The 27,391-nt window shown below is 35.6% G+C and overlaps 1 long non-coding RNA gene across 1 annotated transcript in view; it reads right to left on the minus strand.

The window, feature by feature from the left end:
* Positions 1-4,871: 4,871 nt before the first annotated feature.
* LOC141423084 (uncharacterized) overlaps positions 4,872-27,391 on the minus strand; it is an 80,570-nt gene continuing 58,050 nt past the window's right edge. Inside the window, exon 3 of the long non-coding RNA XR_012447739.1 lies at positions 4,872-5,875. This is a non-coding gene — a long non-coding RNA (uncharacterized lncRNA). The remainder of the gene's footprint in view (positions 5,876-27,391) is intronic.

The raw sequence follows: 27,391 nt of genomic DNA on the forward strand, positions 1-27,391 counted from the left end.
GAGATCTTTTTTGTTTTAAATTCTCCTAAGTATATATTGTCAGAGCAGGAAAATAATATTCTCTAAACTAAAAATAATATGCTCACAAACACCTTTATAGGAAATTACTTTTCTTGACTAACAGTAACTGGCCTAATTTCTGTTTGGCAGTTGGTCAAATGTAGTCTTATCACTATCCCTGACTAGCTGAAAACTCATGAAACTTCTCCTTAGTGGCCCAAATGTAAATGTCCCAATTCCTGGCTTTTTATAATCACTTATTTGATGAGTTGTCAGATTTTTATACCTTATTGCTTTTTAATTTCATATACAATTTTTCTTAGATAGAAGAGGAAAGCCCTAAAGGATTTTTCCTTATTCTTTACTGCTCCAAGAAAATAACATTTAAAAAGAGCTATAGTTTTCCCAATGGAATAAAGGATGTATAACTTACAAATGGTTACAGCTCTTCCAAACGTTCTAGCAATGTCCTATATGCACTCAAGTTAAAAAAAAAATTACAGAACAAATAGAACTTAGATCCATCTGAAGTAAAACATTTCATTATATTTTATTATCCCCAAATCAATTCCTAAAGTAATGTGTGAATTAAAATGTTTTATCCAGCGTTTTCAAGAAACCAATTTAAAATTACACAGCTTATAACAAATTGCCAGAAAAATTGTAAGCAGCCATTAATTTACTACAAACCAATTAAATTCTACATTAATTCATGCAGTAATACACATCCACTTGTTCCTAATTTCCTTTTGTAATTAAGCATACAAAATATAGCCTTACTTGACAAAGAATTTTAATTCTCTTGTTTGATGACTTCCTTGTCTTCTCTGGCCCCCTATTAACAAGTGGCAAAAGTCACTTCATCTAGTATTACCCTTCTTTTTTCACTTATAGAAACAATTTCTTTAAAGCTCTCATGTATACTGTATAATATGTTTCTAAGCATCCTGAAATTGCCTGTTTTTTGGGACATATTCCTTCCTCAAGTCTATGGGGAGAAACTCCCAGAGGTTAATGGAACATAACCTTACATGTAATCATACCTGTAAGTGTTCCAGGACTTAATGTCAATAATTTGGGGAAAATGAATGGAAATTGCACTAGTTCTCAGTCAAGATCAGTTAATATACCATTCTTCGCTTTACATTTTCCATTGTAGGTAGAAATTGACCTGACCTTCAGTCCTGGATATTTAATATCATTCTGAAATCCATCCAAATATAGAGATTATTGGCCAATTATGGGATAATTATCATACCAATCATTAATTTCTAAACATCCAATAGAAATTGTTATGTGAGTAAAAAGTAAGGATATAAGGCTTTATAAAAATGAATCAAATTGAACAAAATTGCTTAACCCTTGGCAGTCGCAGGTATTTAGTACAGGAAAAGGGATTGCTATTGAATTCCCACTATGTCCTAGACTATGAACAACCTTGCTTATTCTCTCTCTCTCTCTCTCTTCCTTTCTTCCTCTCTCTCCTACACACACACACAGACATGCATACACACACACACACACACACACACACAATTTATCCAATAAAGAAATGGATAATTTGCCAGTGTCACACAGTTTGTGGAAGAATTATAATTAAAATCTAGCTATAACCTCAAGCTTGTTTTCTTTATACAATGTAAACACTTTACCAATGAAGTAACTCTTTCCATTTGGGGAAAGTTACTTCCGCATACATATGAACATTGCACTCACTTGAGTACAAGTATTGCATTCTGCTTTTTTTATTCACTTGACATTATGGCAAAAACAATTTTCCATGCATGTAGGTAAGTTCTAAAATGCTAAATGTCAACAGTTTTTTAATGTATTTCCTTGCTAGTATAATTTTTAAGCATTTGCATAATATTAAGCATCAAAACTATATCCAATTTCTTTTTATAATAGATAATGAACACATAAAGATATTTATTCTGTAAGATTTTTTTCTATAGAACTATTTCTTTAACCTACATTTTAGTTGTGAAATTCATAGGTCTAAAGAATATGAACATCTATATAGATCTTGCTACATTCTTACTTCTTTTTCCCCAGATGCGCTAATTTAAAATGAAATACTGCTACTTTAAAAGGGAGGTATTGTCAACACTTACATTCTACAACAGGAAGAACACCAAGGTTCAGGGATTTATTATGCACAATGTTGTTGTGGGGTGCCCTTGAAAAAGATAGTGAAAGATCTCCTCCCCTCCCTTAAATTAATGGTCATTAATTTTTTATTTTTAATATTATCTCTTCTGAATTTTCTTTTATATATTCTTGTAGGGTTGAAGTCCTAGCAATTCTGAAAGATCCCCAGGCATCTATAGTGAGCCTAGAAAATGTGAATCAGCTTTTAAGTTCCTGGAGGAGGATAGGTACCAAAAATAAGGGCAGTTATTAAATTACCTATAACATCACTTCTAATCATAAACGTAACCCTAGTGTTTTCTGTTCAGACAGTATTTTTCCCATATGTTTGATCCTAGAGAGGGAAAGTAGATTACACTGCTTCTGAGATGTAGAGAATTATGTACCAGCTATAAAGGTAATATCTCTGTCCTTGCCATAAAGCTAACAGTTTTGTTGGGTTAAAAAGGCATAATTACTTTAAAAATTAACTATCCCCAAAAGAGCAATATTAAATTCCTTATACATATAACAAATGTGTAAGAAAACAAAATAAGGAAATTTTAATTATTCTAGACTTGAATGATCAGGGCAGTTACTATTGCTAAGATGTGAAAAAGTACTTTTCAGAAAAGTCACATATCATGAGTATCCCAGGAAGTTAAGCCTTAGATACATTCTGGCCTTTCTGCTCTCTCACCGCCTCCTCAAATGGAGCCATTCTAGGGCCTTCCTTTAGGGAAGTCAGTAAAGTGCTGGAGTCCCATACTTCCTTGGCTGTGTCTGGTTGTCCACTCTCAGCAACTCAAGAGCACAAAGTTCCACCCACTGATCTTCCATTCCATAGTAAGCAATTTCTCCTGCATCAAAATCATTCATGTTTAAAAAACACGTCTGGGATGGGAAACATCAAGCTACAAGAACAGAGGTTAAAAAGAACCTGCTCATCCAGACAGACAATTAATACCTCCACTCATTCAAAAAATACTTATCAACTACTTAAAAGATACCTGTCCTGCCAGATACCTGTCCTGCCCTGGGTGTTTGTATACAATATTGAAACAAGAGGGAAAGTAGAATTTGATTCTAAGCATAGAAGAAGAAATTCATATGATTTATCCATAACAAGAGCAACAAAATTCATCTATTCCCAACCCATTATCATGACCATCAAGTAACTAAGACCACCAAAAGTAAAGGAACATGTCATCAATGTCAAAACCAAATCTTAGAACCCAGATTGGTCTGTTCTCGGGTCAATTCATTTTACTTGTATAATAGGGTTCCATGAAGATCCTTTTATTATCTTTGTGTTATTGAAATTTTCAAACCTTTTCTCTGAAAGACATGAAAAACATTTCTCCATGCACAAGTGACTTTTTACTATCTTTTTTTCTGTTAATATATTCTAATACTGTAAATTCTTTACCATCTAATATTTATTCTTCAATGAAATGAGCCTGAATAAATGGGTAAGCATCTATAATACTTCATAAACTGTTAAAGTGTTTCTAACAGTGATTAAAATATTGAGGTGTGTTGTTCAATATGATAGCCACTAGCTACATGTGGCGAATTACATAAAATTAATTATTCAGTTGCAGTTGCACTAGGCACATTTCACATATTCAGTGGCCACAATTAACTAGTGGTGATCATGTTGAAGAGTTACAAGTACAGAACATTTACACCATTGAAAGAAATTCTGTTGTCAAGTGTTACTTGAAAGCACAAACACATTTCTTACCCAGCACTGTAAGAATTAACTTACACAACTCATTTTTCATCATAGTCTGCCTTGAATAATAAGATATTTGCATAAGGATTATTGAAAGACATGTTCTACTGAGAAGCAGTACAAGAGAGAGACAATCATGTTCTTCTGCTTCCTCACTTGCAAAATTAAATGTGCAAATGGCATTCTTTGAGTGTTTTAGATGCTCAAATCTTTCTCTGCATATGACCATAATTTTGAAGCATTTCCATCGTCCCAAGTAATAGTCTATGTAGAAATAGCATTAATATTCACTACGGTCCTCATCCTATTACACGTTACATATAAAACAAAATACGTGTTAAAGGAAAAGCAAATGATTATTTAAGAAGGAAAGTTATTTAGAAATGAATGTTCAAATGAAAGGACATAAAAGATAATAGTTTTGATTACAATATGAAATTGAACACATCATTTTTCCCCAAAATGAACGAGTTTGAAGAAAATCATAGAAGCATAAATGTTTTTATATAATAATGCTTTAAAAAGTGAAAAATGTTGAAAAGAAAAACTTCCGTGGGCATCAATACAGTTTGAGCAAAATGAATAACCAATTACATATAAGTTGATATTATTTGGACATAAAAGAGAATGATCATAAAAACTGAAAGTGTAGTGGTTTCCTATAGGAAGAATGTGATCTCATATAAGGAAAACAACTGTGCACATAAAAACAAAATGGAAAGAGAATCACTAAGGTATTAATGTTGGGTACTTCTGGTCAATAGTGTTTTGGGTGTCTTTTATTCTCTCTCTCTCTGCCCCTCCCCATGTCTGTCTGTGCTGATTGTTTTTCTATATTAAATAAGTATTACTATTTTAATGAGAAATGCATAATATGCTTTCAAATTAAAAATAGACTTTCTTACCTAGGTACCATTAAAATTTAGAATTCAAATAATAAATACATGAATACATAAGCTAATGAATAAACACAAATTGAATATAGTTAACTTTCTCAACACACTTCAGATACAATGATCTTATTGTCATAGTTGTCCTCTGGTAAATAACATAGAGTTTTGTTTTTTGAGATTATTATACAACAAATCTATAAGAATTCAATCCTTTATTCCATTACTAGCCATGGTTAATAGTATGAAAGGGCCCATGAAAAGAATAAGGGAAACAAAACAAAAATAGAGCCAAGGACCTGAGTTATCTTTCAGTGGTAGAGCTGCCTACTAGGCATAAGATCCTGGGTTCAATCTCCCACACAGAAAAAAAAAATGGAACCTAGAATATACAGAATTATGCTGCAGCAATATGTCCTGATAGTTATATGTCCCAAGGTTCGAGTTTTAATTGGATGTTTAAAAAATTTCGAAAGGTGAAACATAAATAATTCAATTGTGCTCAACAAAACAGCCTACATTTCTATTAGTACAGTTATCAGTTTTCCCTATCTTTTTTATTTATTTACAGTGCAAATGATAGGCAATCTATGCATTTTCTAAAAGTCACCATTTTTAAAAGAACTGAAAAAAGTCATATGAATTTTTCCGCTCCCATTTTGAACCTTAATGAGATTAGGTAGGTACATATGATTACTACAGAGGAGGAAAGAAAGAAGACTAGGTGAAGGGAGGAAAAGTTCCAAGCTATTTCAGTGGAGTCAAGATCAATTTCATTTCAATATAATTTTTAATGGTTGTTCAAACTCCTATAATGCACCCACACAAAAGGCTTCAGTTAATGTGTGTGTATTTTGAGCAGTTCCCCTCTTCGACCCTTGAGTTTAATTTCCGTCCTTCAAATGAGATGAATGGAGCGTGAAGCAGGTCATATCTCAATGCTGACACATGGGTTGCAGATAGAACTCACAGCCTGGAGAAGCAGCCAGTTTGGAGATTAAATCAAAGCAGCTTTGAATAGATGGGAGGTCAGCCAGGGGCAGCTTTGACATTTGATAGGACCTTGTGATCAATCAGGCCTTTCTCCACTCTTCCAGGCATCCTTATGACAGTGGCCCTAAAAAACAGATGGGATATGTTACAAAGTGCAGGAGAAGCACTAGATTGTGAAAGGAGATAGGTGTCAATATTATCAAAGGGACACTGTTATTTGAAGCAGCCTGCAAATCAGAAGCCCTCACTTTGCTGAAATTGCCTTTCATGCTGTGAAATTTGAACCTCTGGACTGGTAAGAATTTTTAAACTGCCTTTTAAAAATTTTTACATGCTATGCATTGAACTATAAACTTTGAAAATTCTCCATGTTATAACATTAAATTTTGGCTGATCTTATGCTCTTTTTTGTTTCCTTGTTTGCCTTCTGGGGAACACACACACACACACACACACACACACACACACATGAAAACCTTTGGAAGAAAGGAATCAAGGGTGTGTTAATGCAAGGTGGTTTCAGGAAATCCCAGTCACATCACTAAGAGGGCCATGAAAAATGAATGGCCCCAGAGCATCACGGTGACAGACTATTTTAGTGAGTGGTAATGGCTATCTCTAGGATGAAAAGCAGGCTACCAAGTGTCACACCGTTCATTATGCCTGCCTGATTTAAAGGAAATGCCTTTTATAGGGGTGACACAGGAGCATATTATTTCCAAGAATATCACTGTTCTTTTCTGCCCCTCCACCCACCTCTCTCTCTCTTGCCTGCTCTCATCCAAGCCATATAAACATGCTTTTATAGTTACACAAGCACATTCTCTCAATTTTTCCTGTCACAGAGCATTTCATAATAGGACTTGTCCAGCCCAAAATTCACCCCAGTTTATAATGGGATGAGAAGGCTGGAATGTGGGAGCCTAGCCTAAGAAGGGCTTTGATAAGAAGGAATACTGCAGGATCACTTCACAGTCTCTCCTCTACCCACTGTCTCCTGGGGAGCCTTCCAGCCCAGGCTAGGTGGACTTAAAGACACATACTTGACTAATATGCAAAGTAAGTTTCTGAAGTCAGATTTTTTGCTTAACATGAACTCCATCATCACAGGAAAGGTAATGTTTGAATTACATCTTGTCCCTTGGCTATGGTGGTCTATCATAGGTAACGATGTGAAACTACTCAACTGTATTATATGTAATGAACTAACCAGTTCACAAAATTTCTCCCGGTATATTCCAACACTAATGCTTTAGTAGTGCTGGAAATTCTAATGAGATAGACACATAAAACAACCAAAACTTCCAACTAGCAGATCAGATTAATTATTAAAATTAGTCATTAAAAATCTCTAGGAATTTGTTGATACAGTCATCTCACTTTGTAGAAATGTGCCAGATTTCATTTTGAAAAAAAGAGTATTTGAGTCTATCAGAAGAGTTATCATAGGGTAAGTTGTTTATAATATATGACTTAGGTCATTTAAGGTATTACATTAAAATGTAAATTTTATATTTCACACTGGTCTACTAAGGAAAAGAGACATATAGCCTACTTGGAATCCAACAGAGTTAATCCAGCTGCCACTTTAATATAGCTGCAACACACCCATGGCCAATGTCAGGTTTTCCGAGTAGTGTTACCATGGTCTATGTCCCAGGCTTTTGTGAGGACACGACATGGTTATTCTGATGAAATTTACCAGGAAAGATCAGAACACATCTGGGAGGCCTTTTGGATTATCAAATGCATGTGTATGTGTGTACATTTAATTTATGCAAATTGTGCCCTGATTCTGGCCCCCAAAGGCTCATATGTTTGTGAGCATTTAGAGAATATTTACAGAGAGGCATTTTTTTCTGAATAATTTTATCATTGAAATGTGGCACAAATCTTCCAAAATGATAATTCTCTCTAGCAAGCTAATCCTTCAAGAGGTTTTTATGTCTCAGAGAAAGCTGTGCACAATCAAAAGACTCCACAAAATACATGTTGGTTTGAGTCACTCGCAATAATTCCATTTAACTATTGCCAACTCCAAAAACAGTCATAATTTCTCTGTATCTTGTGCACATCAGATAAAGTATGGAGAAAGAATTGGCAGTTGAATAGTCAAAACAGGAAGGAAAAAAATTTGGCTGGTGTTTTCCAACTAATTTTCCTTTCAAGTGAAAGTTTGAAAAGGAAAAAATAAAATGGGAAAAAAATGGAAATGACCTAAAAACTCTGATGTGATAAGAAATCTTTGGCCTTTCCATCACCCTGTGACTGAATATATAGCCTGGGTATGAGAAAAATGACCCAAAAAAATCATGGAATGTATTTTTCCAACTGTTATTTTTTAAGTTATGCTAACACTTAATGGTAAGAAGTACAAAGGATTTAACTTTAAAGAAATTAAATCTGTTGAGAAATTAATGAGAAGAAAAAGCAAATAAATGTTTAGTTAAGAATTTTAACCAAAATCTTACTTTAAAAATTATAGTAATGCCACATTTTTTTAAAAAGACCTGGCCGATCAAATAGAACAAAGAATCATTCTGAGTGAGGTTAGCCTGGCCCAAAAGACCAAAAATCGTATGTTCTCCCTCATATATGGACATTAGATCAAGGGCAAACACAACAAGGGGATTGGACTATGAGCACATGATAAAAGCGAGAGCACACAAGGGAGGGGTGAGAATAGGTAAGACACCTAAAAAATTGGCTAGCATTTGTTGCCCTTAACACAGAGAAACTAAAGCAGATACCTTAAAAGCAACTGAGGCCAATAGGAAAAGGGTACCAGGAACTAGAGAAAAGGTGAGATCAAAAAGAATTAACCTAGAAGGTAATACACAGATACAGAAAATTAATGTGAGTCAACTCCCTGTATAGCTATCCTTATCTCAACCAGCAAAAACCTTTGTTCCTTCCTATTATTGCTTAAACTCTCTCTACAACAAAATTAGAAATAAGGGCAAAATAGTTTCTGCTGGGTATTGAAGGAGTGGGAGGGAGAGGGAGGGGCGGAGTGGGTGGTAAGGGAGGGGGTGGGGGCAGGGGGGAGAAATGACCCAAGCCTTGTATGCACATATGAATAATAAAATAATAAAATAAATAAATAAAAAATAGAACAAAGACCCAATTCCTATCAGGGATACAACTGCATTTTATACTGCAACTGTCTTTTAAAAAAATAAGTCAATAGCACCTGTCAGATGGCCCCTAGACCCATACCACAACCGATAAATATCTGGAACATCACAGTTTACCAAATGTGCCAGTCTCCCTGTCCCTTGGAATGGTAGTCTTGGTTATGGACATCACCAAGGAGCTTTTGTTCCACTCAGCCAAATGTCTCTGATTTATCCCTTTTATGTACTCCTAATCCTGGAAATCAAAATAACTGTTCAGTTTAATTATCTCCCATATTCTGAACAGTGTTTAAGGTCAGCAAAAGTTTTCTTAGGAGCAGGGGCAATAACCTGGTGAGAGGGTTCACTTCAGCTTGGTCATGCACCCCTCCTTACAAAACATGGGGTTAGATTAAGGAAGCTAGATTCAAAATCCTCTCAGGCTGCATACATGAGGATAAGAAAAGGGCTGGTCCTGGTTCTATTTTGTAAGTTTTGGGCCAGTAAGTGAATACACACATTGCAGTCTGTTAGTCTGTTCTTGCAGAACAGTGCAGGAGACCCCTGAATGGAAGAATTAAGGGTTTAGGCCTTCTTTGCAAGTAGGCAAGCCTGGGCTTAAATTTCAGACCCACCTCTTCTCAAGGAGGAACCCTGGGGAAGTCTCTTTAGTAGAAATAATGATGATGCCTATTTCAAAGGGCTGTTATGAGAATTGACTAAAATATTACATAAAGCAAGTTTGATAGTCTAAGCACAGATAAAGCTTGACGTGGAGGTTGGTTACTGTTACAAATAAATTCAGTACATTTTTATCTTTGAGCATTCTGACCTTGGAGAATTCCAAGGCCACAAGGATATGCCATGCCCTCATGCCCTTTTCAACCATCATTTTATAATTTAAGAATTAATTAATCAAAAGATCAGTTAAGACAGTGGAGAAGTAAGACACCAAACTTGAGGATGTCAATCTTCAATTAGTGACTAAAAGATTCATTGATAATGTCATTGAAATTTCTTCATGAAATTTGTGTAATGGCAATTAGAACATTATCATATAGTCCATCCTCTAGAATATTAATGTATTTTTGTACATTTCTGCATGACATATTATCTCAACTCATTATTAAAAGCTGAAAACAGTAAGCATTTATTTTCCAACAGTTTCTGTAAAGCAGGTGTCTGTGTTGGCTGAGTATCTTGGGCTCTGGTTCCCTCAGAAGCTAAAATCAAGGTTTTGGCTGGGGCTGCAGTTATCACAAGGACTGTCTGGGGTTGGGGGGCTCTGCTTCCAATCTTATTCACATAGATGTTACCAGGGCTCAGAAAGGGGACTTTCAAGCTCACTCCCATGGGACTTGCCACAGGGCTGCCTTATGGCATGGAAGCTGGCTTCCCTCTAGGTAAAGCATTTGAAAGAGAGTAGGAGATGGTTTCCTTACCAGATGGAAACACCAGTCTTTTATCACTAAATCTCAGAATTAACAACATTATCTTCTGCTATATTCTAGTTGTCAGATGTGAGATCATAAGCCTACCCCACATTCAACAGGAAGGAATCAAAAAAAAGGGTGTGAATTCCAGGAGGCAAGGATCATTGGAAACCACCTAGAGCTTGCCCACCCTGTAACAAGTACTTAAAAACTGCTTTTGTTGAAAAGTACTGACTCCTTATTTGGGATCATAAATGAACTAAAAGCAGGAGAAAAGTTAAGCATCCTTGCCTCCATTTTGTATGTCTTTGCTCTATGCCATTTCTCTCTGCAGTCACTTTGCAATCATCTTGGGTTTCTGGAAGGACAGGACTGATTGACAATATCTTTATGACAAAGGACCAAAACTACCCTTAAGGAACAGCAAAACCCCCCTAGGACAAATCACTCACCAGGCAACAAAGACTTGTTCATCCTAGCCAGATTACTCCCCTCAAGGAATGACAGTGATAATAACTTCTCCTGAACCCTTTCAGAACTCTTTGAGAACAAGGACTATGAAAATGGCCAACTAGGCCACACCTCCTGTGACTACAGCTGTTTAATACATACCTTTTGCCTCCTGTCCTAATTCTTTGTCAATTTAAAGCTAGGGCTCAGATGAAGTTAGACACGTTCAGGGTGGTATGACCATATACATCATGTTAGGTGAAGTAAGTCAGGCTCAGAAAGACAAAGACTGCATATTTTCTCTCATGTAGGAGATAGGCACGATATTATGAGAAACAGTTTAACTAAGGGGAGTGAAGAAGGTAAATGTAGGCGATGTACTTTCTATACAAGAATGAATGTAGAATTTTTAAACCTGTTGAAATTACCATAAGAAGGGGACAAAGGTAGAAAGATGAAAAATAGAGGATATGAACCAATTCAGGTTATGATACATGTATACATAGAATATTCACAAGGAAACTACCTATAGAGCTATCCCAAACAAATAAAAATACCTTTCTTCAAAAATGAAGGACAGGAAGGCAAAACAGGTCCTGTCTGGGGGATGGTACCAGTGGGAGGAAGGAGGATATAAGGAATGGGTGAAGGAGGCTGAATGTAGTAGAAATATTATGTACTACTGTATGAAAATGGAAAATGAGACCTGTTGAAACTATTCCAGGAATGGGGAGAGGGGGAAATAAAGGAGAATGATGGAAGGGTGAATTCAACTATGATACATTGTAAGAACTTTTGTAAATGTCACAATGTACTCCCAGTACAACAATAATATAATTTAAAAAAGAAAAAAAAAAAGAAAGTTAAAACTCCTTTCTATACACCGAAGAAGGCTGAAGATGTACTGATGCCTTCCCTTGGCATTCCTATGATATGTAATAAACCTCCTTTCTCTGCCCTTCTTCATCTCTTTGTTTGGCATATAGGGGCAGGAGATTGGACCTAAGGCCTAAAACTCTGGTTTCAACCACAGCACATGCTCTGACCCTAATAACATATGTCCCTCTAGATACAAAATATACTCACTGCTCTCAAAAGACCTCAAAACTCTTGTTCCATTGCCGTATCACCTTAAAGTTCAAAATCTCATCATCAAAGTCAGGTCCAAGTGTGGCTAAGATTCCTCTACAGTTCCTTAAGCACCATTCCTTGTAATTTGTAGACCTATAAAATATCAAGGGCAAATTATGTACTCCTATTCCAACATACAATGTTGAAATAGGAATAAGAAAACTACTTTTAAACAGTCCTGCTCAAAATGGGGGTGAAGGATGAAAGAAAGGCACTGGGTTCAGGCAATTCCAAAATCCAGGTAGATGTTGGAAGGCCCATGACTAGATCTCATATCTACACCGTTTCTCTACACTGTCATCTGGGCTCTTGGTTCTGTCCTCTAAGTCCTTTTTTTTTTTCATTTTCATTAATATAGTGTTAAAATTCTGGTCATTCAAAGTTCTCTTCTTCATTCTATTTCTCTATTCGAGTGATAATGGTTCTGCACATCTCGCTTTTGAAAACTGAGACTCTCCTATAAAACTTCTTCAGGTTAAGTCCATTAGACTAAAGGCACTCCAATAAATATCTTCCAGATAAACCCCTCTCTACCGTGAACTTCTGTTGTGATCACTGAAGACAATGCCCTTCTTCTTTCTGTGAACTCTATTTTTTTATTGACTCCTCATCTCTTTAAAGGCTGTTTAGTTTGACTGGATGTTCTCTGAGGTACCTTTTTAGATGTTTTTGAGACGGTAACAAAATGATTTTACAGGATGCCCTGGACTTTTTCTTCCTTAATATGCTTTCCTGGCACTACCTTGGATTTGATCTTTGCTCAGAGCCATTCTTATTTTACTAGTTTTAAAATTTTTAGCAACGTTGAATTGTATAAAGTTTTCAAAGTCATTAAGTCCTGGCTTCTTTTTGTTTAGCAGTCTTTCCCCTAGTTTATCTGTCATTTCACATTTGGGGCAAGCAACAAAAAGAAACCGGGTAGCACCTAGTTTCTGGGTATTACTTAGATTTCCCTGGAAATCTCTTTAACTAGACCCCCAAGTTCATTAGGCACATTTTCTACTTTCCACATTACTGTGGACACAAGTTTTGCTAAATCTCTGCCCTTTCCTCCAGTTTCTAACAAGATTTGTCTCCCCCTTCTATTTGTCTCTTTGCCCTCACCAACAGCCTCATCATAGTTCAAAAGTCTATGAACAACATCATAGCACTTGAGACTTTCACCAAGATGTTCCTAAAAATTCTTACTGTGTCTCCATTTTCTATGTATTCTGTGGTTCCAAAGCCACCACACATTTTAGGTTTTGCTATGGCAGGACATCCAAATCTACACGTGAGGGGTTGGAGTTCATTCAGCATTCAGACAAACAAAACCACTAGGAGATACACACACACACACACACACACACACACACACAAATTTATTTTACAAAATAGAGTTTGACACTATACAATTGTAGGACATGGGTAAGCGGTCTTCGTTAGGTCATTGTCTTGTCTTCAGTTGGATACTGAAGTCTGAAGTCAAAAGAAAGCACTTGGAAAAGGAAGACAGACATAAAGTGAATGAGCTCAAAGACAAGCTGGAATTCACTAGCATAGCTGGAATCCATGAGAACAAATGATCAAATGTGATGTTAGTGTTGCTTCCCACGTTGGTGGTATGAATGTCCTAAAAAAGCTGGTGCCCTTGGTCATAGAGCTAAAACACACCACCTGGCCCAGAAGTTGGGGAAGCTGAAGGAAGATCATACTAAGATGGGGGATTGCAGGCCTAGTACCATTTTATGCCAGTGAGGACAGCAAGCAGCCAGCAGATAAACACAGATATTAGCTCCAGAATAGCTCACTTCTGCTCTCCACATCTCCTATAAGGATATATCTATGGCCATCCTCATGGAAAACACTTACAAAAAAGAATTTTGAAGAATTCAGTAAAAAAGTCCTAGAGCAAGTAATGTGTGTAGACTTTTAAAAAATCCTTTCCCCATTCATCTACTTAACCAAATCAGGCAACCAGTATAGGTGGTAGGAATATTTTTTTAATGAATAAATCAAAAATAAATTCATGCCTTCTTGGAGTCAATTCCTTATTTCATAACATGTAATAAATAAGTAAATTGTATTGTATCTGAGAAAAAGAAAAGTCAGGACAAGGGGATTACGAAGAGGTCATAGGCCTCATTGAAAAAGTGACTTTTATGCAGAGACATATGGGAGATGAGGGAGTTTGCTGTCCAGCTATCTGCAGGACTAGCCTTGAAAATGGAAATAGTGAATAAATAAAAAAGAATAAAATCAAATAAATGAGTGACTGAAAAAGCTGAGATAAATGCAGTGGGAAGAAGTTAGCCAACACATGAGTGTCTACAAGTGGAAATGCTATCTCCCCCAAGTTTTTCTAACAAATGAGTTATGTTTCTGCATGTTGTAGCTAAGATTTTTTAATTGCAAATATTGGCTTACTTAAAGATTTATTGCAATTATACAAAGAAACCAGGCCTTAGGCAGAAGGAATCAAGGTTATCCACCTGGTCTAAGTAAGAGGAAGAATGCATCAATAAGGACTCTCTTCAAGAGAAGAGAAGAATGAATCAGTAACCATGTTCCTTGTTTGTGTCATTCTACCAAAATTCAGATTCATAAGAGAATGTTTCACTGTTCAAGCATGGATCACGAGTCTATCCAATGGAAGAAACACAAGATACTTGGACTGATGGTGTCACCAAGATGGCATGTGACAAGAGTACTTAGTTCTTCAAGAGAAAAGCATGTGCCTCCTGCACACCCATGTTTATTGCGGCACTATTCACAATAGCCAAGTTATGGAAACAGCCAAGATGCCCCACCACTGACGAATGGATAAAGAAAATGTGGTATCTATACACAATGGAATTTTATGCAGCCATGAAGAAGAACAAAATGTTATCACTCGCTGGTAAATGGATGGAATTGGAGAACATCATTCTGAGAGAGGTTAGCCTGGCCCAAAAGACCAAAAATCGTATGTTCTCCCTCATATGTGGACATTAGATCAAGGGCAAACACGACAATGGGATTGGACTTTGAGCACATGATAAAAGCGAGAGCACACAAGGGAGGGGTGAGGATAGGTAAGACACCTAAAAAACTAGCTAGCATTTGTTGCCCTTAATGCAGAGAAAACTAAAGCAGATACCTTAAAAGCAACCGAGGCCAATAGGAGAAGGGGACCAGGAACTAGAGAAAAGGTGAGATCAAAAAGAATTAACCTAGAAGGTAACACACACGCACAGGAAATCAATGTGAGTCAACTCCCTGTATAGCTATCCTTATCTCAACCAGCAAAAACCCTTGTTCCTTCCTATTATTGCTTATACTCTCTCTACAACAAAATTAGAAATAAGGGCAAAATAGTTTCTGCTGGGTATTGAGGGGGTGGGGGGGAGAGGGAGGGGGCGGAGTGGGTGGTAAGGGAGGGGGTGGGGGCAGGGGGGAGAAATGACCCAAGCCTTGTATGCACATATGAATAATAAAATTTTAAAAAATAAATAAATAAATAAATAAATGCACCATGGTGTTCTGGATTAAATCCTGGAACAAAAAAAGGAAGTAAGTGGAAAAATCTGCTGAAATCAGAATAAAGTTTGTGGTTTAGTTAAAACAAAAAGAAGAGAAAAGCATGTATTATTACCAATAGAAACAGAAAAGGACACTGGGGTGATAAAAGCAATAGATGCAGGCTGGGTCTGGGTCTGGTGGTACACACTTGTAACCTACCACTCTGAATGCTGAAGCAGGAGAATCACAAGTTTAAGGCCAGCTTACAGAAGAAGACCATGTCTCAAAAAAAAGCAATACATGCCCATCACTCTTCTACCAAAATTCTTTGTAGCTGACCGATGATCTGCTATATGCAAAAAATACAAAAAGAGACTTCTTAGAGTATATGGATGCCAAAGGGGTCTGTGTGACTTAAGACAAAGAAAGATACAAGCTTTTACTTCTGTCCCCAGCACTAGGGACATCTTTGACAACCAGACCGGTTCCTGCTTTTTTTCTAGTTGGTAATATTGTATTGGAAACAAGGATTAGAAGGTAGGGAAGGAAAGAAATAAATGCCTTGAGTCAAACAGGATGATTAGAAACACCTGTCTCCTCTAGACATGGCCTTGGGTGATAAATTATCACTAAGATCATACAAAAAGCCGGAAGCACTATAAAAAGGATAAGCGTGCAGACTTTGGGACTGCCAGGGCTATAGATAAGGTTGCATGCTTCTTCTCAGTCTATTCATGTCAATTTCTTCCTGCTCTATTGCTAACACTTCTCAGCCTATATATTTTAAAAATATTAATTCAGAGCATGAATCTTTCCTTTCTTCCCTAAAATGTCTTTGGGTAGGTGATATTTTCACACAAAGGAGCTATTTTTGGCATTCAAAAATTGCTTTTCTTCCTGCTGGCAAAAAGGATTCACTCACTACCTACTAGTGCATAACACGTATTTTACTTTAAAAAAAGAAGAAGAGAAAAGGGGGAAAAAAACACCTCCTTCAATTGCTATAGGAAAAAAGAGAAGATACTCATTTTAAAGGACAAAATTCTTCCTCCTCTTTGCTCTGTTGTTTCAGACTATGAGTTACATAAGTGTCTATCTGCCACACCATTGTCTCTATGTGAAAAGAGAGGCAATGTCAGAGTGACTCATTTTACAGCCACACCCTTATTTATCCCCAGGGCTCGCTGAGAGGTACCACTGTGTGTTTTATTTTCTTTTCTTATATTCTCCTGATTTCCTTTTTTAAATCCTCATAAAAATTCTGTTTCACTGTGTGCATATATGTGTGACCTCCATGTTTATTCTTGAAATGGAAAGATAACATTAAGGCCAAGAATCAAAAGATTGGAATTCTCTTTTATCTAATAATGTACTGGGACCAATATTTTCTCTACACAAAGGAAATTTTGTAACCAAAATTTGTCTAGCCTGACCTTTAAATGTATAGAGATTAGAGTATAAAGTCATTTTATTTAATCTCTTCTTAAAAATTCTAGGTTGTATGCTAATTTAGACTATATAACTCTGTTAGAAAACTCTATAAACTTAAATATTTGGTGAAAATAAACTTTATTAAATGCTTCCACTGAATTTTGGCATAGAATGACATCACATTTTTATCAGCATTTGTGCTGAATTTTCCTGGGACTTAAATTAGAAAATTCCCAAGCTGTCTTAGTTTGTAAAAATTATGAGGGCACCATTTAGAGCACTTACACTCTTGGGATACTAATTAGTGAGCAATTGCTCTGGAAAATTAAAGATGTCTTCTAGAAAGTTGTCAGAATAAGGATTTTTTTTCAAGTCATCATATTGGGAGAACTAGTCTCAACTAAGGAACTGCTGAAAGAATGAATTGTTATTCTATGAGATTATTCCTTATAAGAGGAAATAAAAATGTTACTAAGATGACATTACAATACCAGAATATGATAAAACAAAATTCTACAGACTGATGTCTTCCACTAACCAGATGTGGTAATCTGGTATTACGCCTAACTCTTAGAAAACATTGAGGAGACCTTGTCCTGAAGAGACCATGCCTTGCCCTTTTAGGATCTCAGTTTTCTTTTGTGGTGGATAAGGAATTTAGAGCAATATGCTTCTTCTACTGCTATGGATTTATAGCTCATGGGTCATTCCTCCTTTCAGACATTTCATATCAGCTGCTATTTGCACTTAAATTCTACCTTATTTCACCCAATGTCTACTTATTACATGTCCAAACTCGTTTTCTCTTAGTTATTCCTAACACTTCACCTTGGCCTCTTGCTTTAGACATTTGATGACCAGGCTTTTTTAAGACAGAAACCATGTCTCATTCTACATAGTATCTCTAGCACTAGTATCTAGCCAAAAGTCAAGTACATAATAGAAATTAAGTAAATGTTTGATGAATGAATGATGTACAAAGAACAAAAGAAAGAAGGACATGAATGTTGAAGGGATGAATGATGAATGTCTGAGATAAAAGATGCATCTTTCACATCACTGGAAAAGTGGGACAGGTTTTTTTATGGTATCATTTTTAAACAAAAACATAGTACTATAGAAAGCCACTATATTTTTTTAAGTAACATAGCGCTCTACTTCATGAACATTTTAAATAAAGTAGTCTTTTTGTGGGTCAAATTGCTCTGCAATGAGAACTTAACACCTTGTAAAGTTTGAATTGTTTCTCTAGTTTCCAAAAAAAATGCATGCCTTATAATCTGCCTTTTGTATTGTAAGTTGGAGAGTATCAGAAAGATAAAGCAAAAATTAACTTTCAGTATTCCAAGTTTAACATGATTTGTGATGTTTTATGGAGACTTTAAATTAGCAATCATGGGCTAACAGAATACAGACCTCCACAGATCTAGGCATTTAGCATGCTGTTTAGAGAAGTGTTCCCATATGTGGAGGAGGAGAAGTGCTCTGGGACTCCAAAGGAATAATCACATTCCAAGGAAAGTCACAGGGAGAAGGTTTCAATTCAACTTAAAGAAGCCTCCCAAAAGGGGAATGGGGCTCTTCTGAATCAGTCAGCTCACCCACCATTGGCCATATTCAAGAAATAGAAATACTTTGTATTTATACAAAAGTTTAAAATTGACAGGAAGCTTACAATTAACCCAAAAGAATTCTAAGTCCTTCTCTATCCATTGATCAGCCACCCCAAAGGAGACCTTTTCGGATGGTCTTCTTTAATGGAAGGTGCAAGGGGCTTACCTAGTTCATCCATGAATCCATCCATCCATTCTACTTATCGGTTCAATGACTCACTCATTCACTCATTACTCTCATAAAAGATCTTCTGAGCCTGTTTTCCAGGAGCAACATTCTTGCAGGACCCACGAATCTCTCTTTCCTTGGTATTCTGTGTCCTCCTTCCCTCCTGCTGCTCACAAAGTTTTCTCCTAATCCAAGACCCTCTCCAGCGGACACTGTGGGATGTATGTATTGCAAAATGTCTAACTACCCCTCTGACTTCTTCTCCTCCATGAGATAAACTCCTAATAAATCTAGGGAACAAGGTCCTCCTCTCGTCACTCATATATTTATTTTTATAATACTTTCTGAAGAAGATAGTGTTAAGATTAATATCCTCATATTAATCTCTTTTTATGGAGCATGTTTTGGCAGTTATAAATTCAGGGTACTATTATTTAAGTTAGTTAAGACACTTTAAGATTATACAAAGAGGCCAATTTTATCACACTATTATTGCTATTGTGTCATTTTAGCTCAGACAGGTTAATTTAAGAAAAGAAAGTAATTTCAAAGGCAGTAAGCCACAATGGTATAGAAAAGACTTTGTCAGCTAGCTGTAATGTTCTGAAAATTAATGAAATCATCACCCCTTAAAATTTTCTCTACAGCTGCATTGTAAGGAATGGTTTCTTTCTAAACTTAGCTATTGGCAAACAGTCACTTTTAAAACTAATAAAATTTAGTAGTACTTTCCATACATGTTAGGGTATGTCTTTTTACTCAATAAACTTGCAATCTGAATGATTTTTACTTTGTGGAGTAAATGAATCAAGATGAGTTTTACTGGGGAACTAAAGAAAAACTCCAAGGAATGATCCCCAAATGTTTACAGGAGGTAATTCAGCCTGGGTTAGAAGAAAGCCAGGGCCTTACTTTTAGCCTTATATATTCATGTACTACAAATCTTTAAGTATCCAAGTAGGATAATGATAAATGTCGCAAAAGTCCAGGCAGAAGGAGGCTGTATAGATCATCAGTCCTCAGTAGGATCTTGCTGAAGGCCAACTTTTGGAGAATAAAACAGTTATGATCGTCATAAGTTTGGGAGCATAAAATGTATTACATTTGCATAAAATTTACATAAACCTACATAAATGATTCCAGCTGCCACAGAAAAAATATATGGACATATTCTTCCATTACCTTAAACCTCCTATACTTTGAAAATGAGAGAAGTGCTTAGAAGAACTTGCTTGCAGGGTTCTTTGAAGAATGCTTATAGTAAAAAATAAAGTATACAGTAAAAATTTGATTAAATGAAATAACTGCAGAAAGCCAATCTGTTTGGCTAATTTTAATTCAAGTAAATCTGTTTTTAAAAATCTTTATGATGGAGCTGGGAGTGTAGCTCAGTGTTAGAGTGTGTGTCCCGTGTGCACAAGACACTGGGTTCAATCTTCAGCACTGGAAAAAAAAAGAAAAGTAAAAGAGAAAAAATAGCTTCATTATTGAAAGTATGTCTAAATATGTCCTCCTTTCCTTCCTACTTTAATTAGTTCACGGTAGAGTGTGGAATATTATTAGGGGAGTGAGCATCTTTTAAGCGAAATTCCAGGTATGACATCCACTGGCTTTGGAATAGAGGCACATACCCTAAAGTCTTTCATCTTGTATTTTCTCAGCTATAGAAAAAAGATGGTAGATCCTCCAACCTGACTGCATAAAAAAAATCATCTGAGGGATTTAATAAAAATTTAAATTCAAAGACCTTGTCTGATAAGGGGTCCCAATTTAAGGGTAAGGAAAGGAGCCAAGGAATCACTATTTGCAGTCAGTACTGTAGAAGATCCAACAATAGTTGTTCAGGGTACCAGAGTTAGAAGTTGTTGGACTAGAAGACATGGAACATCCCTAACAACACTAAAACAGTTTATGGCCATGTAACTTCCCACTGTTATTAAGCATCTTGAAATTCCTAACTTCTGTTAAGATCAAGTACTTGAAGAATTTGTTATCAAAATTAGCCCTAGGTCAGGAATCAACAGCAAAACCTGGGCTAGAATCCTGGCATTGGGTTAATGGTGTAGCTCAATGGTAGAGCACTTACTTAGTATAAAGTGCTGAATTTAATCCTTATCACTACGGGGAAGAATTCTTGCATCTTCCATTAACACATATTTGTCGTTCACATATCTAAGACTAATTCATTTCCAACGACTCACAAATTTAAATTTCTATAAGAACAAAAGAACTTGATATGAATTAAAGTTATGAGACTCTGGTAAATTGTGAAATTGTGTGAAGAAAACATATCTACTTGTGAATCAATTCTCTATAAAAGACATTACAGAAAAAAATCTCTTTTTAATAGATACAGGCCTTGTGGATGGAAGCTTTAACACAAGTTAAACCTGACTCAAACCAAATTCTAGCCCTTCCTTGAATGAGATCTTTACAAATATCTCATATTCCTATTTTAAAGAATAAGTGCATGACCAAAACAAAAAAGAAAATTAAAGTTTGTTTAAATACTTTAGCTCAAAAAGCTAATTATTACATAAAACCTCTATTCAAGAACTCAGCCCAATGTACAAATCTAGACAAACTTTCTCTAGTTTGGGGCACAGGTAAAGAACTATCTGTAGTTTATATGAAGCCCTTTTAAACTTGTTGGCAGTGATCAATATTCTAGAGGCAGTAGAAAAATGGGTTTTCTGATAAGGCATCAGTTTTGCAATGAACACAATGAAATATGTCACTTTCAAGTTGAGTCCATTTTTGAAATGCAGGCAAAGCCATCACAGCCTCTGTCATGGATGCTGGATAATTGGGATTCGTTTCACAACCTAATTCTTTAAGAGATAACTGACATCCCTACAGTTTGTGCTATATGAAAGCAGCCACATTGTCAAAACCTGGGCAAAAACAATCTTCTCAAAAGGTTAATTGAAATTCAATTGAATACAGAGATATGGAAAGGGTTTTTCATAGATTTTTAATACGTAGTTTTAAAAGTTATGATTAGAATAAAGTATTTTATCTAGACTTCTATTGTCCAATATGGAAGTCTGAAGCCCTGTGTGGCTATATAGCACTTACAGTGTGGCTAATCTAAAATGAGTTCTGTTGTAAGTATAAAATATGCAAATTTTTAAAATTCAGCATTAAAAAAAGAATGTGAAATAGAGTGAATAGCATTAAAATCTTTTAAATTATTATATTTTCAAGCAATAATATTCTGGATATATAGAATTAACTAAAATAGAATGGCAAAATTACTTTTACTTTGTTAAACTTTTCAATATGACTATTAGACAATATCAATTATGACTGACTATAGTTGTATGTGTCTGTAATCCCAGCTACTCAGGAAGTAGAATAGGAGGATTATGGTTCATGGCCAGCCTGAACAAAGTTAGTGTGAGATTTTATCTGAAGAAATAAAAGTACTGAGGCATAGGGGCATGGCTCAAGCAGTAGAGTTCTTGTGCAAGGCCCTGAGTCCCTGAGTTCAACCTCCAGTACAGCAAAAAACATTTTCATATGATTCCCATTATATGGGAAAACTTTGTTTTGGACAAAAATCAAATGGTGTACTTTCTCAAGCCAGTTTAACTGATGCTGTTTAAAGCTCATTATCGCATTTATTCACATCTATACCATGTGAGATCCAGATAAGACTGTCACTCCATCCCAGTCTACTTGATATTAGACCTATACTGATGTCTCTAAGATATGAAATTATAATTTTTAAATTATTTTAACTTATGTTTCAAAAGACCTTATTATAACACAGTGCTTTATAGTCTTAGAAGTTCTAGATATGCTAAAAATAATGTATTCAATCTCACCTTTTTAGAAAAGACAAACTAAGAACCAGAGATTAACTGATCTCCTTAATTTTACTTAGGAGAAAAGCTAGAACTAGAACCTAGATTTTTTTTTTATTGTTGTACTGGGGGTACATTGTGACTTTTATAAAAGTTACTACAAGGTATCATCATTCTCCTTTATCTCCCTTCCCCCCATTCCTGAAATATTTTCAACAGGTCTCATTTTCCATTTTCATATATGAGTACAAACTATTTCACCCTCCTACAGCCTTTCCTTATATTCCACAACACACTGGTACCAACCACCACACAGGACCTGATTCACCTTCTCCTTCTCAGTTTTTGAAAAAAGACATTTTTGTTTGTTTCAGATGGCTATATGGGGAGTTTTGTGACATTTCCATGTATACACGTATTAAAACCCAAATTGGTTCGTCCCTCTATTTTTCTCCTTTCTACCTTAGTCTCCTTCTTACGGTCATTTCAACAGAAGAACCAAGGCTCTAGATTTCAAGCCACAATATTTAGGTTGTATCATCACTACTTAAATTTGACTGTGTTTCAAGGTGAAAATGAAATTACTACCTTTGTTTTCATGATGAATAGTCTTATTTTTACAAAAGAACTTCAATTCCAAAGCTATGTTTTTAAAAATTGCTGTAATTGAGATCACACACATTTAAACAAAGATATGTAATTAAAGTAATTTAACAATATCTTTTCTACTGGTCTTCTCCAATAAACATAGTTTGATCTAAAAGGATTTTGTGACATAAAGCAGTCAAAGCTTAAAATTCATAAAATTACCGAGAAGGCAAAATGTTTCTAAATAGAAGTAGAGATGGGAAGAACAAATCAGCTTGACTCAAAGCACAGAGGCTTAGAGCCTGCAACAAAGTTTGATGCCAGATGCCAGGAAGACTTCCTGCCCTACAAAAACTAAACTAAATAAAATAACATAAAATAAAATAAGGTAAAATAGTAACAATTCCCCTAAAGGGATAAAGTCAGATAAACAAAGGAAAGAAGACAGTGACCAATTTGCAGATGTTTTTTAAATCCTCATTAATTTTATTTGTCACAAAGGAAAAGCAAAGGAAAATTGTTACTTCTTTATGAGACAGGGACAGAAAATTCCCCTGCCTGAGTGTCCATGATACTGACTTGGGCTTTTTGGGAACACTTAACCTTTTCATGGTCACATGGAGGTGACTCCCCTGTCACTCTTTCTCTCTCTGGAATGCTAGGAGCCCAGTCACGCTTTTTACTGCCCTTTCATTGTTAAAAATAATAGTAATAATAATTGAGATTTCATTTTGTAGAGGTTGGGAAGGAAAGAAAACAAAATTAGTCTTTTTAAGGTCATTTTTTAAGTCTGAAGATGAAAGGTCATTCTAAATAGTGCTTGACTGAATTGGCCAATTGTTCCCAATTCATTGGAATGTATTCTGTAAAATGCCTCCCACAGGCCTGTTCACACTAGAGTCCCAAGTCTTAATTGTACCCACAACACTCAGAGATGCTAGTGTAAATAGAAGGTTAGAGATGATTAAGACTGGAAGAATCGAGTATCAATATTTTATTCCTTTTTAACACTCTAATTTTATTTTACTTCAACATTTTGATATATAATGCATCACATGTAACTTGGAATTAGTATTAAAATTATAAAAATATAAAGTATAATGAAAATCATTTTCTTATTTCATTTTCCCAATGTTTTCCCCCACAATTTCTCTTCTCTTAGCATTAGATTTTATCAAACATTTTAAAAATGTTACCTCAAACTGTTCCTAATCCTATTCTCTTCAAAGGGAAATCACTTTAGTGAGTTTGACAATACTTAGTGTTTAGTTAGAGCAAGATGAAATGGCATTAACTTCAAGAAAGACTCTTGGTCACCTAAGAGGGGCCCAAGAGAGTCACCTTGGGGTACCTCAACTGCAAAATGCAATATTGTCATTGCATTTAAAAGTGATCAGGCTCTGGAGGACCAAATCCCACTAAGAAAACCATTAAAGATCTGATGTAGAAGCCAGAGAATATTTGTACATTGCCAATGTACAAAGAGAAAAAGATCTACCAAGAGGACATGAAAGTTCTCATTGTTGTTCAGAAGTTCTTTTCCTATAACATAATATACATGAGAAGTTGAATTATGATCAATAACTTGCTTGAGGTAGCTGGTCCTAATGATGTATGTCATTGAGCTAGAAAGGCCAGATGTATTTTATCAACACTGTAGAATTTACCTGCCATTAGGTCTGGGGAATTTGTGGGATTAGCAAAAACCTTCCTTTCCCTTAGGAAATGCTGGAGGTTTTCTGACAAATATTAGTTCTTAACACTACTTTTTAATTATTATAAGCTAAACATCTCTCTTCTTTTAATATTGCCTTTCTATAACCATGTATCATAAAACTGATCAGCTTCATCACAATTGTTTTACCATTCTGCTTTTCTAAGAAGTGTCCTTGATTGGAGTTGTGGTAGTTATCAAGACTTTGCAGTTATCAAGACTTTGCAGTTCTACAATAGATAACTTTTGGTTTACCAGAAAGAATACTTATCACATCTGTTAATGTGTAGATTTTACCAAATTAACTCTGCAGGTGATGCTAGTAGCAATTTTTGTTTACATCTACTTTGCACACTGTATTTTTCACATACACTCTGTTTAGTAGCGGAACTATTGAGCTTCATTCTAAATAATTTAGGATATGTCAAAACACATTTTCTATGAGCAACTTTGTCCCATGTGATCACTCACTTCAGAGAATGCTGTATCATCATATAAAAATTCCAGATTTAGACAGCTGGAGAACTTCCTTTTGAAGGTCATTTGGTTTTCTATTTTAATTCTTTCCCAGCCTTCCAAGGCAAACAGATTTCTTACCCTGTTTTCCTAAGCCAAGTAAACATCATTAAGTGGGCCTTTGGCAAAGCTTTGGTTCATTAAGTGATATTTCCATTTGAAATTACAAATATAAAAACAATCCCCATGTCCCATCGGCCTGCACTTTAATGATGGATCTAGGCATTGACTTCACATTGTAGTCTAGATTCACGATGGTGTGTTGTTTATGTATCAAGACCATCTCGCATCTAAAGCCTGTTATGATTTCTATGAACAACTCACAACAAATTTTTCTAAGACAAAGTCACTGCATAATATCAATGAATATTTAATTCTTATATTAACTGCAGCTTCTAGGAGGAGTATAAATTATAACTTTTATAAATGTTGCATTGTTAGACCCTTTGAGATCTCTATTACATGAAACCAGGTTCTATCCAATCAGTACAATTGTATCAGAATTTTAATAAAAGAAACAAATATATGAAAAGTATCCAAAAGTCATAAGCAAAGGCAAATGAAGACAAAAACACCTCTTCCTCGATTTTTGCCCATAAAGGAACTGGAACCTTCTGGACCTGGACTCAACATCTTCCATCAAGTCATAAACCAAAAACAGTGACATGCAAGATGCAGACATGCTGCCAGAAGTAGGGCTGTGGGAACCAAGAGTAGGATGAGGACTTCCTCTCCTGGAACCTTTCAGAAGTCTAAAGTTATTATAGTTGTTAAAAACACAAGAGAAACATTTTAAGTACATGAAATCAGTTCAATAAATTGTGAAGCATGTTATTACTACTAAGCTTGAGAAATTGACAAATGTAGTTTTTCTTTTTATTAAGATAGAAAAAAAAATAAGAAAACCAGAAAAACTAGAAGCATATTGGCACGAGTCATTTGATACTGAAGCAGTTATTCTGTTCCCTTGCCACCATCACAAATGTGATTATTTATGTTCACATTTTTCTATGTTTACAATATTTAGATAACAAATCTAATCATTTTTATTATCATTTTAAATTATTAATTGTGAAATTTTTGCTTTGGTTACTATGATTCTTTCAAAACAATGTCAAAACCAATTTATCATTCTTCCATCCCAACAGACTCAACTCATTTTCCATCTCTTTTCCATACATATGTCCTCTCCTTTTATCACACTTCTGTATTTCCCCTCAACAAGTACAGAATTTCTGAAAGCAGTGAACAAAGACTATCTAAATACAACAAAAAGAAACAACTCTGCCATGATGAGATTCTGGCTACAATGAGTAATAAATTTGTTTGCTGTATTTCCACCCAATTTAATGAACTGTCCTCTGATTACAGTTTCCCCTCTTAGAACGTTTTGTTTATTAAGACAAGATCTCACTATGTATCCCAGGCTGGCCTTGAACTCACTATCCTCCTGTTCATCCTTCCCAGTACTCAGATTACCAGAGCACACCACCAGCCTGGCTTTGTGGAACTTTTTATACCCTACTGCCTCCACTGCTATTTCTCTCTGACCTGGTCCTGAGCTTGGCAATGTGCCCTAGTGTAGATCAGGAATGTCCGTCCAGCCAGCTACAATGAGCTTTAAAGACTCCAAAAGACACCTTGACAAACATCATCTAGGATACAGAAGGCAAAATTAGGAGACAATATGGAATTTGGAAAAGGACATAAGAGAAGTGAATTAACAAAACAAAACAATAAAAATTTTGGGTTTCAGCCTAAAACATAAGTGACTCCCTAACTAACATTAAAATGTGCCATTTCTGCTTCTCAACACTGTATGTATGATTTGACTTTCTTCTCAGTCCCAATAACAGCTATGGAATATTGTTGACTATTTTTGCTTCATAAATTTGGTTCCCTGATCCAATTTTTCTTTACAAGAAAAAAAGAAAAGAAAAAAACCTCAAAGCTCTTCCCTCAAATGAGATTATCTTCCCCTCTGGGTTCTCACTGATTTATAATTGCATCAATATTTCACATTTCCATTAAAAACACCACGTTCTGATGCTCGGTCTGGCAGAGGCTTCCCTTTGCATTTGACAGAGCGTTCACCAAATCATCCTATTATGGAGAGAAGTCAGTGTTCTGGGAAAATCAATAGGTGTTTAGCTCCTGGGAAGGCACGGAGGTGGAGAATGTAAGTGCAGG

This window comes from Castor canadensis, chromosome 5 (genome assembly GCF_047511655.1).
Source record: "Castor canadensis chromosome 5, mCasCan1.hap1v2, whole genome shotgun sequence".
NCBI classification, from domain to species: domain Eukaryota; kingdom Metazoa; phylum Chordata; class Mammalia; order Rodentia; family Castoridae; genus Castor; species Castor canadensis.